This window comes from Marmota monax, unplaced genomic scaffold (genome assembly GCF_021218885.2).
Source record: "Marmota monax isolate L192 unplaced genomic scaffold, Marmota_monax_Labrador192_F-V1.1 WCK01_AAM20220418_F8-fsc00089, whole genome shotgun sequence".
In the NCBI taxonomy this organism is placed as follows: domain Eukaryota; kingdom Metazoa; phylum Chordata; class Mammalia; order Rodentia; family Sciuridae; genus Marmota; species Marmota monax.
In genome coordinates this window covers 6,930,008-6,943,570 of record NW_026694744.1, presented here as the reverse complement: position 1 = coordinate 6,943,570, position 13,563 = coordinate 6,930,008, and the positions used below count along the sequence as shown (strand labels likewise).

Sequence of the window (13,563 nt, the reverse complement as noted above, 5' to 3'; positions counted from 1 at the left end):
TCGATGTTAGGTGGAAAGAAATCATCACAATCTAACATTTTTACATTTGTTATTTCTGTTCTCTTGGAGTTGATCAATTATTCCTTTCTTTAATTTTCTGGCAAATTTCAATATCTCTAACAATCTTCATAATTTTCCAATACTCTTCCCTTGGGAATTGCCTAGAAGATTCCTGGCTCTATGTAATCTTAAAACCTGAATAAGAGCTCTATTTTATGGAATAACATGAAAGTACTCTTCCAGATGGGTTATTTTGTAACATTCTACAAGTTACACAAGCCTGTATGTATAGCCATGTCTCCTTGAGTTTTTCTAATCAGTGGGCTAAGGAGAGTCATTTTAGTATTCATTGTACCTTATGCCTATCTTTTCTCAAATCTGGGATCATAATTGGTGTTTTTCATTTTTCCCAGAGATAGAACCTTTGTTTCATGGCTTTGAGGTTCTTGAGTAGTCCCATTGGCTTCAAACCCCTGCTTATCATAAAAGTAAGACAAAATTGCCCATCAAGAGTCCCTGGAATACAGCCTGGCAGTTGGCATTAAAATGATGGTCCTTGCTGCCCTAAAGCTTATCTGCACTGGACATGTGCATAGCCTGGAGGGCAAATAAATTGCCCAACAGCTTACCAGGGCAAGATAAATATATAGGTAAGGAAACAGCAAACATTTGCAAGGCAAACTGAGCTAGGCAAATCCACAAAACTCTGGTCAGTGAGCAAAATATAGCCGGCTGGTTATCTCACATTTAGTTGTCTGCAATGCAGTTTCTTTTGACCTTATGTGCTAACATGGATCTATGATTCATACAGCCCCCAAAGACAACAAATTCCAAAGGCAGGCAGGGTACTTTAGTTAAAATGTCATCCTTAGAAAAGGTCAGCAGAGTAGAAAATATGATCTTTATAATTTTTGTGTACCTAAAGGGCCAATTATCTATTAAACAATCGTAAAGAGTGATTGTTTCAGGGAAACACTAAAAGAGTCTTTAAAAATAGTCAGTAGATTCCGGTGATTTACGTCATAAAGAAACAGACCATCTTAAGTAACACATGGGCAATAAAAGCAAGCAGATGTTTGCATTTTAACCAGGCCACTAATGGAGGTGCTATGGCACTGTATCAAAGTAAAGTTTGCCATCTTCACAATTGCCCACTAGAGTTTTAAATACAGCTGTATAACTGTGAGTCAACAGCCGGCAAGTCTTCCCTGACCACTCTGAGCACCATTCCTTGCTGCAGGTAAGAATTAATAATTCACTGTTAACACTCTGTGTCAAAGTAGTTTTCTGAAATGGGCCTTGAAACATGTGATTGACTGTGAGATGCAAGCTTGCCATAAAAACAATTACTCGGGTTGCTGAATTGCAAAACATAAGTTACTGCAAGGGAAATCACAGTAAAAATGAATGAGCAAGACCAAACCCACAAGAGACTAGATGTGGAATTTCATGTGCAGGCTGTAAGCCTGGCAGTTACCAAGTCAAGCACTGGGTACTTTGGTGAAGCTTAACAACAGAAATGGATTCACATACCATAGCCTTTCCCCTCTCTCTCCCTTGCAGAAATTCAAAACATTTTATAAATATTAAGCCAGGTACTGCTGATTCAATAAATGACTCCTGGGACTATGGAAATCATTTGTAGGATTAACTCTTTAGGCCACCAGGCTATTGTTCACTGAACTAGGATAATCATTCATTAACTCAGGAGGACCCAGCCTCCTCTGGAGTACCTCACAGCTTACAAGCCTTGGATTCCCGCTATACAAGCCTTTTCTACATACTTATTTATTTATTTTTTACACTGTGAATCTGGGGTGCTTAACTACTGAGTCATATCCCCAGTCCTTTTTATTTTTTAATTTTGAGATGGAGTTTTACTAAGTTGTTTAGGGCCTCGCTAAAGTTGCTAGGCTGGCTTTGAACTGGTGATCTTCTTGCCTCAGCCTCCCAAGCCACTAGCCACTTGGTGGCCTAAAGAGTTAATCCTACAAATGCTTTCCATAGTCCCAGGAGTCATTTATTGAACCAGAAGTACCTGGTTTAATATGGGCCACCACACTCTGCTTCAAGTCGGACCATTTAAAAAGCAAATTTCATTCATTCTAATGTGGTAGAATAGGACTAATTACAAAGATTAGACAAGCCTTATCATCTCCAGTGGTCAGCTTCACTGGAATGAACCCCACCAGGACATTATTGCTAAGCCATTCTTAGGGACTCATCTCTTAGCTGGCCATTTTTGAATGTGGGATAATGACAGCCCCTTCACCTTATTTTTGTTTCTTTCTAGTTGGCCACCTTTGTTTTTGTGCTCCCTATTCCTCTCTTCACCCAGAAACCCAGAGAGCAGTGTTTTCTCAGCCACCCATCAACTCAAGCACAGTGTCTGCTTTTGTCAACATTTCTTATTTCTTGATGCATTAATGTTACCTTTTCATTTCGTACTTTCTTCTTTATTTCCCCTTTTTGCTCATTTCATTAACTTTGTAATCATTTTGCCTGAAGTACCTTTCTCATTCTTTCTTTTGTTCTTTCTTTCTCTCTTTCTCTGTCTCCAGTATTTTATAGCAATTTGTGGCTTCTTTTCTTGATCTTTTCATTCTGTACCTATTAGCTGGGATTTGGTTTCTATATGAGAGGCAGACTTGGTTAGAGAGGGGAGAGTGGATTTTTGCTGTTTTAGGACCTCTCTTCCTGGCTGCTTGTCTTTTTCTGTCCTTTTCTTGTTTCTTTATTCTTCCCCACCCCCAACATTTTTGGTCTTCCATTTACGTTCCCAATCTAACCAGTCAAAAATATTATATTCTTTTCTTGTATCTTTTATCTGACTTTGAAAAAAACCATAAAAATGGCTACCCTCCTTAAAACAGAGACTTTCAAATGGACACATTGTATATGTACAAAGATACATATAGTGCTGCTTTATTATTGATAATGACTCTAGTAGATAAAATAAGAACACAAGAACAGAATGGACCAACATCAATATGTAGAAATAATCTACTAGAAATATACAAGTTCTGAAAAGGTCTTTGAAACACTAATACAAATTATTTTTAAAATAAATAAAAATAAACATATTTTGGAATATAACAATATGCATATTTCATTGGAATCACTGATGTTCTAAAACCTAAAGTTAGCTTTGAAATTCCTGACTAAAGGCAATAAATTACACACAACACACACACACACTATAAGAAGTTTGGTCATTTATAAGAAACGTTTGTAAATTTAAAACTCACATATTGACTTATGCTACCAAAATACAGGATGGATTAAGCAGAGAAACAAATAAATCAGATAGACAATTATATATAAAATAGGCTATTTCAGAGATAACAGAGGACAGATTTTATTAACTAATTTATGACCCAAAGTCTGTTGGCAGAGACCTTCTTCCTCCCCAGTTTCAATCTTTCTGAGAAGGTAAACAGACCAGAAGGCTTGATGGTGTGCAAAGCTCACGTCTTTATCTCTGTAAGAACTTGGTTTGGGGTCTAGAAACAGAAGTTCTCACCATTTATCATTGATTGTACTGTTTGATGTGTTTTGTCTTTGCTGTGACCTTCACTTGGAATTATTCTTCCAGGTTCCTTCATTATCTTCAAACTATTAGCAAATGATTTATTAGCAGGTAACTCCATTCATGGACAAAGTGAACTCATTTTCTGTTTGACACTGTCTAGCTCTGGCTCCTTCTGCTGTATTGTGATTCTTAAAACTTCCAGGCTTGGAATAACTGCTATTGCACAGGCTAATTTGAAGTTTCTATGGAATGCTCCTGCTTTGAACTTAGCAAAGCCACAACCAAGATGGTCTTTTTTTTTTTTAGAGAGAGAGAGAAAATTTTTAGTATTTATTCTTTAGTTTTCAGCGTACACAACATCTTTGTTGTTTTGTGGTGCTGAGCATGAACCCGGGCCGCTAGCACACCAGGCGAGTGCGCTACAGCTTGAGCCACATCCCCAGCCCCCAAGATGGTCTTTATGAAGTAAAAATGGCAATCCTTCAATTTAAAATTGACTTTTTACACTGGCATTATATCTTGAAAAGCATTTGCACCAAAACAGGCCACATAGAGCAGACACTATGAAGGAAGGGGAAAGTGGTGGAAAGAGGGAGCTATTAAAAACATGCCTAAAACTTCTATTTCAGATACCAGCTTCTAGTTCACTTCTTTCTCGACCCTTCACAGTCACCCAAATCCAAGTTGGGGTTTATATAGTAAAATCTGACATAACTCAATCCAGACCCAAGAAGAAATAGTCACCTGCAAGTTAATACAAATGCTTCACAATCTTCTCCCCAAACATTATACAAGTGAAATGACAAAATGGAAAGCCTCCCACTCTGTCCTGCATGTGTTTCTATGGCAAAATAAATATTTGTTATGTGTAAACAAATAACCCAATAGGATCCCTTTTTTGAAAAAAAAAATCTTTTTTGTGGTGCTGGGGATCCCAAATAAGAGTTTGATGGCAAATATAACCACCTTAATAATTCAGTGAAAGATAAATGTGGTTTTCATCAACATTTTTACACACATACACCCAAATTGTAGTCATACTATGCAGCTATAAAATAAAGAGACTTAAATATTGTATGCCAAGAGCAAAGGGAAAGAAATGGGCACAATATTTTGTTTACTTATTTTTATGTGGTGCTGAGGATCGAACCCAGTGCTTCACATGTGAGGAGCAAGCACTCTGTCACTGAGCCCGAGCCCCAGCCCCAGCCCAAGGGAAAGAAATGGAACAAGGCAACAGGAAAGAATACTATAGTGATTAGAAAGTACAATAACAGAACACCTGTAGAGGGGGAAGCTAATACCTGGATTCTACAGGTTAACCCCCTCTCACCTGCCCATTCCAAGGTTTTCCTAACTCTATGGCTGCAGCTTTCACCGCTTAGTGATTCTCTTTAATGAAAGAATATTTAGAAGCCAGAAAGGAATTCACTGAGGTCACTCAAGGGCAGTGAAATTACACATGTCATATAAAATGCTCTTGCTAAATGGATGCTAGAAAAACAGAATGGTAAAGCCTTCACCCAAACCCTACAGAAAGTGTGAAGTTAATCAAGTGTGCTCATCTGTTAGTGCAAACTCTTGGGTTACACTTTCTTAAATCCTATAGTCCTCTTACAAGTGATAAGGGATCTCAGCTGAGAGAAGCAGTGTAGCTTGCTCCTATATGGGATCCCTTAATCCAGGTTGAGGGGAGGGGGGAGAGGGGTTGGAATGCAATAGAAGGAATTTACCAGACAGCCGAAGTTAATAGCTGCCCTGTATACTATCAAAAAGGAGAGAACTTCACTTTAGGAAAACTTACAGAGTGTTGAGATCTTGGCTGTCAAGACCCTCACACATGGCCCTACCCCCACTTAGCCCCCAGGAAGTTATTGAAAATAGTCATTCTCCCTGCAGCCTCTGTTGTTGATGAATTTGTGGAGTGATAATAGGAACTCCTGTGTAGGACTTGTAAGGAAGTGATTTGCAGTCAGTTACATCTCTTTTGATTGTCCCAACAGCAATTGAGGTGGATATTTATGGATTTATTTTTAAAGATGAGAGGCTGAGGCTCAGAGAAATTTAGCATCAGACAGCTAGTGAGTGGAAGAGCTAGGACTTAACCCACCTCATGAATTTCAGCCTCAAAGTTCATGCTGTTTCCACTCCATCAGGCCACAATGATTCTTCTCCCTTCCCCAGACCAGGTGGAATTCCATTGTTTTAGACGTCATTAGTGACAGCACTATCTTTCTAGTTATGTCAAATTCTTGAGAGTTTGCCTTGACACCTTCTTACCCCTCGCCATCTTCCATGTCCCATCCATTATTCACCTCCTGTTGACTTCAACTCTGAAATATAACTGAAAGTCATCCACTTTTCTTTACCTTGACCTCCATATTATTAATGCATGTAGATATCATCTTCCCTGGACCACTTTCCTATCTCCTTTTGGGTCCATCTATATTCACTCTGATGCCTCTCAGATCTGATCTATTTTCCAGGTTGCTGCCAGTGTGCACTTTTGGAACAACAAATGTCTTCCTTATTGAAAACTCCCTAATACAGTATGGCCATTTCTTATTCCTCTGATAACATGGACTCATTCTGTTCTTCTAGTTCCCAGTTCAAGCATCCCTTTCTTAGGAAGTTTTCTCTGACTTCTTTGCTGATTAGCAAAATCTTCCTACTACATGCTCATGGCAACATGTAGCTCTTCTTTATAGTTTTATTTCAGGTGCACCTGCCCCTTTGTGTGATGTTTTATCAGTGTTTTCCCCCATATTAGACTGTTAGGTACTTAAATGCGGATTCCATTTTAAGCTCTGGTATTAAATGTCTTGGGTACAGCCGATATTTGATAACTATTCTTGAATGACTTTTGAGCTTCTACTTATTTTTCTCTTCTTCTTGCCTTCTCTACATTGCTATACCCTAACGCTATCCCATTCCTTGTCTCATCCTTACAAGGACCTTACTTTCTTACTAAGTCTTAATTGGGAAGAAGTTCATGCCAAAGCAGTAAATATGGCAACTACAGATCTTGCCCTCCCTAAAGCCATGTGATTTCTGCTAGGATAGAAATGCCTTCTGTATACCTTAAAAGACAACAAAATCCTTCTCTAATGCTGAGATTTCCCTGTGAGATGGGGAAGATATACCCTATTTGATGAGTTCTCAGGGGAAAATCTTTCCTAGTTTCACCTAGCTGGTATAGGGAGGTGTCTTCTATTTATTGCTGTCTAGGCTGCAGTCATGATATAATTGTCATTCCTTGTCTACAACAATTGTTGATCACAGCAGTTCATATTATTATCACTTAAGTTAAATTATAGCCTTTTTTTGGGGGGGGGTACAAAGAATTGAACCCAGGGGTGCTTAAACACTGAGCCACACCCCCAGCATGTTTTTATTTTTTATTTGAGACAAGGTCTTGCTAAGTTGGTCAGGGCCTTGCCAAATTGTTGAGGCTGACTTTGAACTTGCAATCCTTCTGCCTCAGTTCCCTCCCGATTTGCTGAGATTACAGGTGTGCACCACTGTGCCCAGCTATAGGCATTATTTGAATCTAACCTTAGTCATTAGTGGAAGAAAAGTCACCTGGCAGTCTCTCAAAGAAGGATGAAGGAGGATTTTCCCAGAGAGAGAGAGAAAGAGAGAGAGAGAGAGAGAGAGAAGAGAGGAGTCAGCATCTTGGGGCTCAGGTGGTACTGGCAGAAATATAGACACCTGGGAGACATATGGAACTCACCAAGCATGCTGGTTCTTAATGCATTTGTGGACATGTATTAGAAGGATTAAGGAATTAGCTCACAAAGAAGTGTAGTAGTTTGGTGGACATTCTTTGGAGGTACAAATGAATAATTGCATTCTCTCATAAGAGCATCTGGAGAAGAGTCTTAATTGTTCCCTCCTGGTAGAGAATCAGAGATACTGGAGAAGCTCTTTTTAATGAAACACTTAATTTTGGCACAAAGTATATGGCATGGTGCAGAAAAGTGCAGATATGATGACTTGCAGTGTTAAAAAGTTGAAACTTCTTAAGTATATCTTCCCTATATTTTTAATTTTATGTATGCACAGAAGGAATATGTGATTTTAAGTCATCAGCCTACATAAGCCTAAAAGAGTGCTTTCAATAAAGGTAGTATAAAATATTTAAGCACCAAGAAAGCATTGTTATTGATTAATTCAAAATATTTTCTTTCTTAGTGTTGTATCTTATAATAAATGGTACCTGAGATTCAGTGAAAATAAGTGAGATATAGAAAACTACTCAATCTACATTTTGATAAAGCTTCCTCATCACACAAACACCATATGGTCCTCACTTGCCTTAGCAGGGAATGAACTCTTGCCAGTGTATGTCATCCCACAGATATTCTCTCCACATCTTGGGAGCCACATGAGATTAAATATTTCATTCTGCTGGGATGGGGAGCTGGAGAGGGGTCTTGAGGGTAACCTTAGGGGCATAATACCCTTAGAAAGGTTTACCCTCAAGACCCCTGAAAAACCATTGTCATGAACTGAAGCCATGGAGTTGTTCTGCTTATTAAGAAAATTTTCAATAAATTTACTAGTCCATTTCAAGTGTTAAATTAATAGGTATGAAGTAATAATATTTTGCTTTATTTATAAAACATGTTACTTTTGGGAAAACACCTTAAAATGGAGAAACCTATGTGGAGATAACAGAATGCTACAGAAGGAAGATGTCTTTATAACAAGGGTCTCAAACACAATAACCTATAAGGGACAAATAGGAAAAAAAATAAGCAAAGAGGACCAGTAGAAGTGATTAGAAGATATACCCTGCTTCACTGAAACAGAAATTTTAAATCATTGAGGGGCTATGAGTATGTGTCTGCTTCTGTTTCTTCAATCCCTGAATTGTTTACTTTAAGATAATAATGCACCCCCACCTGTTCCACCATTTCAGATCCAACCAATATTAATTGATTGTTCTCATGCTCAGCATTGTTCCAGGTGTGTTCACAGACATGACCATTTTTAATATTCATAACTATTGGATGAAGTATTTATGTTATCATTGATAGATGAGGAACTTGAATTCCTGAGAAGTTGAAAATGAATTGGCCCAACCAACCACTGCTTTGAAATAAACTTGGGAAACACTATCATTTTTTTTTTTTTTTTGGTGTTTCCTAACCTTATGCCAAGGCTATCAGTTTGAGTAAAGTTGTTATCTGTTCTCTGGTAGTTTTTATACTGTTTTGTATCCCAAGGCAATGCATGATGAATGTGTCAGTATAGATATAAATAACTACACAATTAGATACTCAAGGGGGAAAATAATTTTGGTTTAAATAACCAAGGCTTTGTTACAGAATAGTACCCATAAATAATGCAGCATTTCCTGCCTCAAACTCTTTGTCCAAAATTCCATTTCTGTCACGTGTTAAAACTCAAACTGTCAAATTGAGGAGGTTCTGCTTAACTTCATTTGTGTCTCAAGTTTAGACAAGTGAAGAGTATCTCACAAGAGAGTGTGAGTATTCCCACTCACACACAGTTCAAGCCATTCTTAATGTAGATGCAGCTATTAAGTACCAGGCATATATGAGAATGTTAAATTTCCCAAAACATTGGAATCCATTTTATTTTCTTTTTAAATAAAAAACAACATTAACTGAACCCTTGGCATTAACATAAGAAGTACTTAATATCTTTAAAAGGTTAATTCTCAGAAGATTCTCTTATGTGATTACAAATAATTAATTAAAAATGGAAGTATAGTTTTACATATAACTAGAAGTCTTGCCTCTCACCTCACTGACTAACCTTCATTCAAGTATAAATATATTTTAAATTGATTTTTACCAGTGCCCTAGGTACTTGGCAAAACCTACCAGTGCAAACCAGTTATTAATTCTTGTTCCCCAACTTTAAGCTTTACATATATCCTTTTAGAAGTAATGGCAACTGCTCTTATCTTCCTCTTGAAAACTTTTACTGAACCTATACCTTAATACTTTCCAGTGGGCATAAATCAGTATAAAAGCTTTTGAGTTATCTAGTGCTATAGACTTATCTCTTCTCCATGTGGTGTGCCAGGAATCCCTAATAACCCAGGACTTTGCACATACTAAGCAAGTGCTCTGCCACTGAGCTACACTCCCAGCTTCAAAGTGTGGTCTTGAAGATTACATTAACAAAATCTAATGTAGTATCATCTCTCTGTCATCTATAGATGACTTGCAGGGAAATTCAGGTAGTGCCTTTCTTTTATTAGCACATGAAGTTCTTTGTCATCTACTTGGCATCTTGTTTCATGGAAATCATCTGATCAATGAAAGCATAAGTATTTTGATGCTTCAGTTACCCTGGTCACCAGTGCCCACCAGTTGATAACCTCTGACTTAAAAGATGACCAGCAAAAAGTGGGTGATCCAGTAAACTTTCAACAAATTGTACTTCATATGCTGCATACCATTCACGTCATGAGATTTCACTCTGCAGGGGTGTTATCTGTGCATGAAAACTCTGTTTAAGTTCATCTGTCTCTTATATACTCACTTTTATTCCAGAGTACTTAGCATAAGACTTCAAAAGGCACTCAATAAATATTTTCAGAATGAATGTAACAGGAATTAATAACGCAAAATGTTTTTGAAAGGTAATTGATGTCAAATGGTAGGCAGAGAAAGCCAGAGAAAGTTCATCAGGGATAGGAATGCTTAGTACAAATTTGGTACAGTTTCCAAGGAAAAGAATTTGCATTTAATAAATAACCTTTGAAGCCAGGTTCTTTTATGTCCCTTGTCCTTGGAGTAAGCCATACTGGTGGCAGGAGAATCCCAACCAAACAAATAGCAATTTAAGAAAGGAAAGTAGAAGCAATAACCAAACATTAGAAAGAATCTAACAAAGAAACACTCTGCATTTAGCTTTTCAGGAAATCTTTAAGAATAGAACACACACACACACAGTCCAGAACACCTTCTTAAATTCTTCATGGAATAAAGAGGACACATTGGAGGACATACAGAGGGCTTTAACACTCCCATAATCTCACGAAAGATGATATGAATTAGGATATTTTTCTTTTCCTTGAGTCCCAAAGCTCAAGTTAACAGAGTTGTGGCATTTTAACTTGCTCGATCAATATTCTAGACCTAGATTGTCAAAGGCCATTTCCTGTCTCTTATACAATATGACAGATAGAAATTGATCTAATTTGTTAAATAAAGTGAGGAAAACAGAGGCAGCTATGTGGTCCAGAGATAATCTTATGGGAATCCCCTCTATCCAGGCATAGCCTGATAGCCCAGGTGCCAAGAGAGGTAAACAACTGGTCATGTCTACAACCTACTCATTATCTACAATGCTCTGTGGCCTATCCATTGGGAAGCTTTGTCTTACAGAACATTTCTCAGGATAATCAGCCAAAAAAAATGAGCTATCACTAACTTTGCAGCAAATTCTCCTTTGTATGGTGCAAATGATGCCTCTCATGAGGAGTCATAATACTTATGAGCATATTACGGCATCAAGAAGACCAATTTTTGTTGTTGTTTTCCCAGAATTTTTAAATCCCTTTTAACCAGAACATCTACTAACATTGTACAAGCTTAAGGAGGTTGCCAAAAGTCGTATCCTCCATATAAGAACATAGTACCAGTAACTTGAAAAGAGTTAATCCAACAATTCAGCATCCAAACTCTCCTTCATTGGAGGATAGTTTGGACACTAAAATAATGTTAATCTTCAAGAATAAATCCTCTTGCAGTTCTGTTAATGCCAAAGTATTAAATACTATGATCAATATTATTACTCCCAAATGAGCTACCGAGGAACCTGGGATGAGTAGATTCTACAGTCAGGACTCCCAGTCATCTGCAGTAATTCATATGCCACTGGCAAGGAGAATTCTAAACATGAGATCCAAAACCCCCCGTGCATTCCCCCCATCCTCTCCACCCTAAGAGACGTATCTTTCTGGTTATATATTCCCTTGGCTGTTAATGTAATTAGTGTATAATAACTATGTACATATCAACTTGCAGGAAAAACGGCAGACGTGCTGGGTGATTTGGCTTGGGGCCATCTCATCGGCAGGGTGACACAACCTGGTATTAAACCATCTGTTATTAAGCGTATATTTTAAAATAGTGTTTTGTGTCTCCTGGGTTACTCACTCTCATTGATAGCAGCACCATATCAAGACTCCTGTTTTTCTAAGCAGCAGCAAGGAGATAACAAGGTTTAAAAATTTGCATTGTCCCCTCTGCTACTTGTGCTATTAAAATTTTTACTTACTAAAACATCTCCTCTCCTGGAAGCAAGCAAGTTTCATTTAAACTGTGTGACTAAGGATGGTTATGCTTTTTAGAGTTAAGGACCCTAAACAAAATTTGCCAGAGCTTTTGTCCTTATGAACAGACAGTTGCCAGTCTTTGTTTAAGATGACTATGACTTGCCATTAATAAGAGTGGGCATTCTCTCAAATCTTCTTGTTTGCATTGATTACTTTAAGCTAATTTAAGAATTACTTTTTCAATATCAGAAATCTGAAATGGAGTCCTAGTGCCACTTGTTGCAGTCAGTAGTACAATCCTCCTCCCTCAAATTTTTGGATTAAGTCTCTGTTCATGATGAAAAATGACAATATTCCTCTAAAAGATGATCAGACAAATCATTCAATATAATTATCACAGCTAAATCAATTCAGAATATCACCATGCCCCCCCCCAAAAAAAATGATGACACAAATCACTTTTGACAATTATGAAAAACTGACTTTTCAAAAGTTTTACCTATGCCTCCTCACTTGAGGGAAATAGTATTTTGTTTCTTTTCAGTTAAAATTGGCTGTTCCCAAATGTAACCAACATTTTGCCACAAGCCTGTTAAACACTTTCACATTTCTATGTTTAATTACATTCAGATTGAGACTTTTGTATATATATAGAATATAGCCAAATTTTAACTCAATTGACCGCAATGCCCTTGACATAAAGCCTTATTCATTATTCTCGCCTTATATATAAATAGACATATGCTAGTTGACAAAATGCAAGAGGGAACTTCTATACATTGTCTAGAACAAAGAGGGCAGCTCGGCTTCTTTCTTTCCTCAGTGTCTAAGAAGGTGTCCTTTATTACATGTACAGGATGCAAAGATTTTGCTGCTGTGTGAATGAAAAATGTTATCTTCAGACTGCCTTTTTAGTGGCAAATTAAGCTTCTGCAGACTATCACACACTCTGTGGCTTTAAGAACCCCCCGCTTCAATTTATTATTACTTCCTTGGGGACTCAGCGTTCCTCACAAAGCACCCCCAAACTCATTTCCAATGTTTTAGAGTGCAGCAAAGATGAGAAAGTTTGTTCATCGCAACAGTATAGAAACTCTTGCCTTGTAAAAACACTCTCTGGAATGTCTAAGGTGCTAAACTTATTGCCTCGGTGGATTTTTGATGTGCAAAACCGACAGAGAAAGTTGGCTGGAAGTATCCACAAAGCATTGTATTTGTTCAGGAAGGAGCTGTGGGGTGAGGCTGAGCAACGCCTCTCACTTTGCTTCCTGGGTGAGAGCAGTGAGGCGTGCCCCTTAGCAGAAGCAAGCAGAGAGAGAGAGCAGTAAGACTCACCGGCTTCCCCATTTTTCCGAGGACGAAGTTTTTTGTTCCTCAATTGTGATCTGGAAGAGGCAAACCTGTAGGTCCTCCAAGCAGGCTGCTCTGGGGCAAGTGCCGGCTCTGCTCTTTGCCTCGGATCAGCTGAATGGCTGGGGCGTTCAGGAAGCTTGCTCTGTCCAGCTGGGAATCGCTCCCCCTCTCCAGGGTGTGTGCTTACATGCCTCTCAGTCAGCGCAAAAATCCGCCAAACTCAGGTCAGCCTAACAGGTTTCCTTATATAGGTAAACATGAATTGCATTCCTGGTGAAAGAAGTTAACTAGGAACACCGGTAACCTGGTTAACTCTACACACGCCAGAACGGCTCAGTGTCAGCCTGCCTGTATAGGGTTTGGTTGCAGTACAAAGGGATTTGTGCAATTTAATTAAAATCATCTTTATCCTGGC

The 13,563-nt window shown here is 38.2% G+C and overlaps 1 protein-coding gene across 2 annotated transcripts in view; it reads right to left on the bottom strand.

The window, feature by feature from the left end:
• The window catches only part of Mid1 (midline 1), a 353,950-nt gene extending 340,599 nt beyond the window's left edge, over positions 1-13,351 (bottom strand). Inside the window, exon 1 of one of the 2 annotated variants that reach the window (XM_046424292.2) lies at positions 13,131-13,351. The gene's annotated coding sequence lies outside the window, so the exon portion shown is untranslated. The remainder of the gene's footprint in view (positions 1-13,130) is intronic. The other variant, XM_046424289.2, reaches the window with a different exon arrangement.
• Between the last annotated feature and the right edge of the window lie 212 nt (positions 13,352-13,563).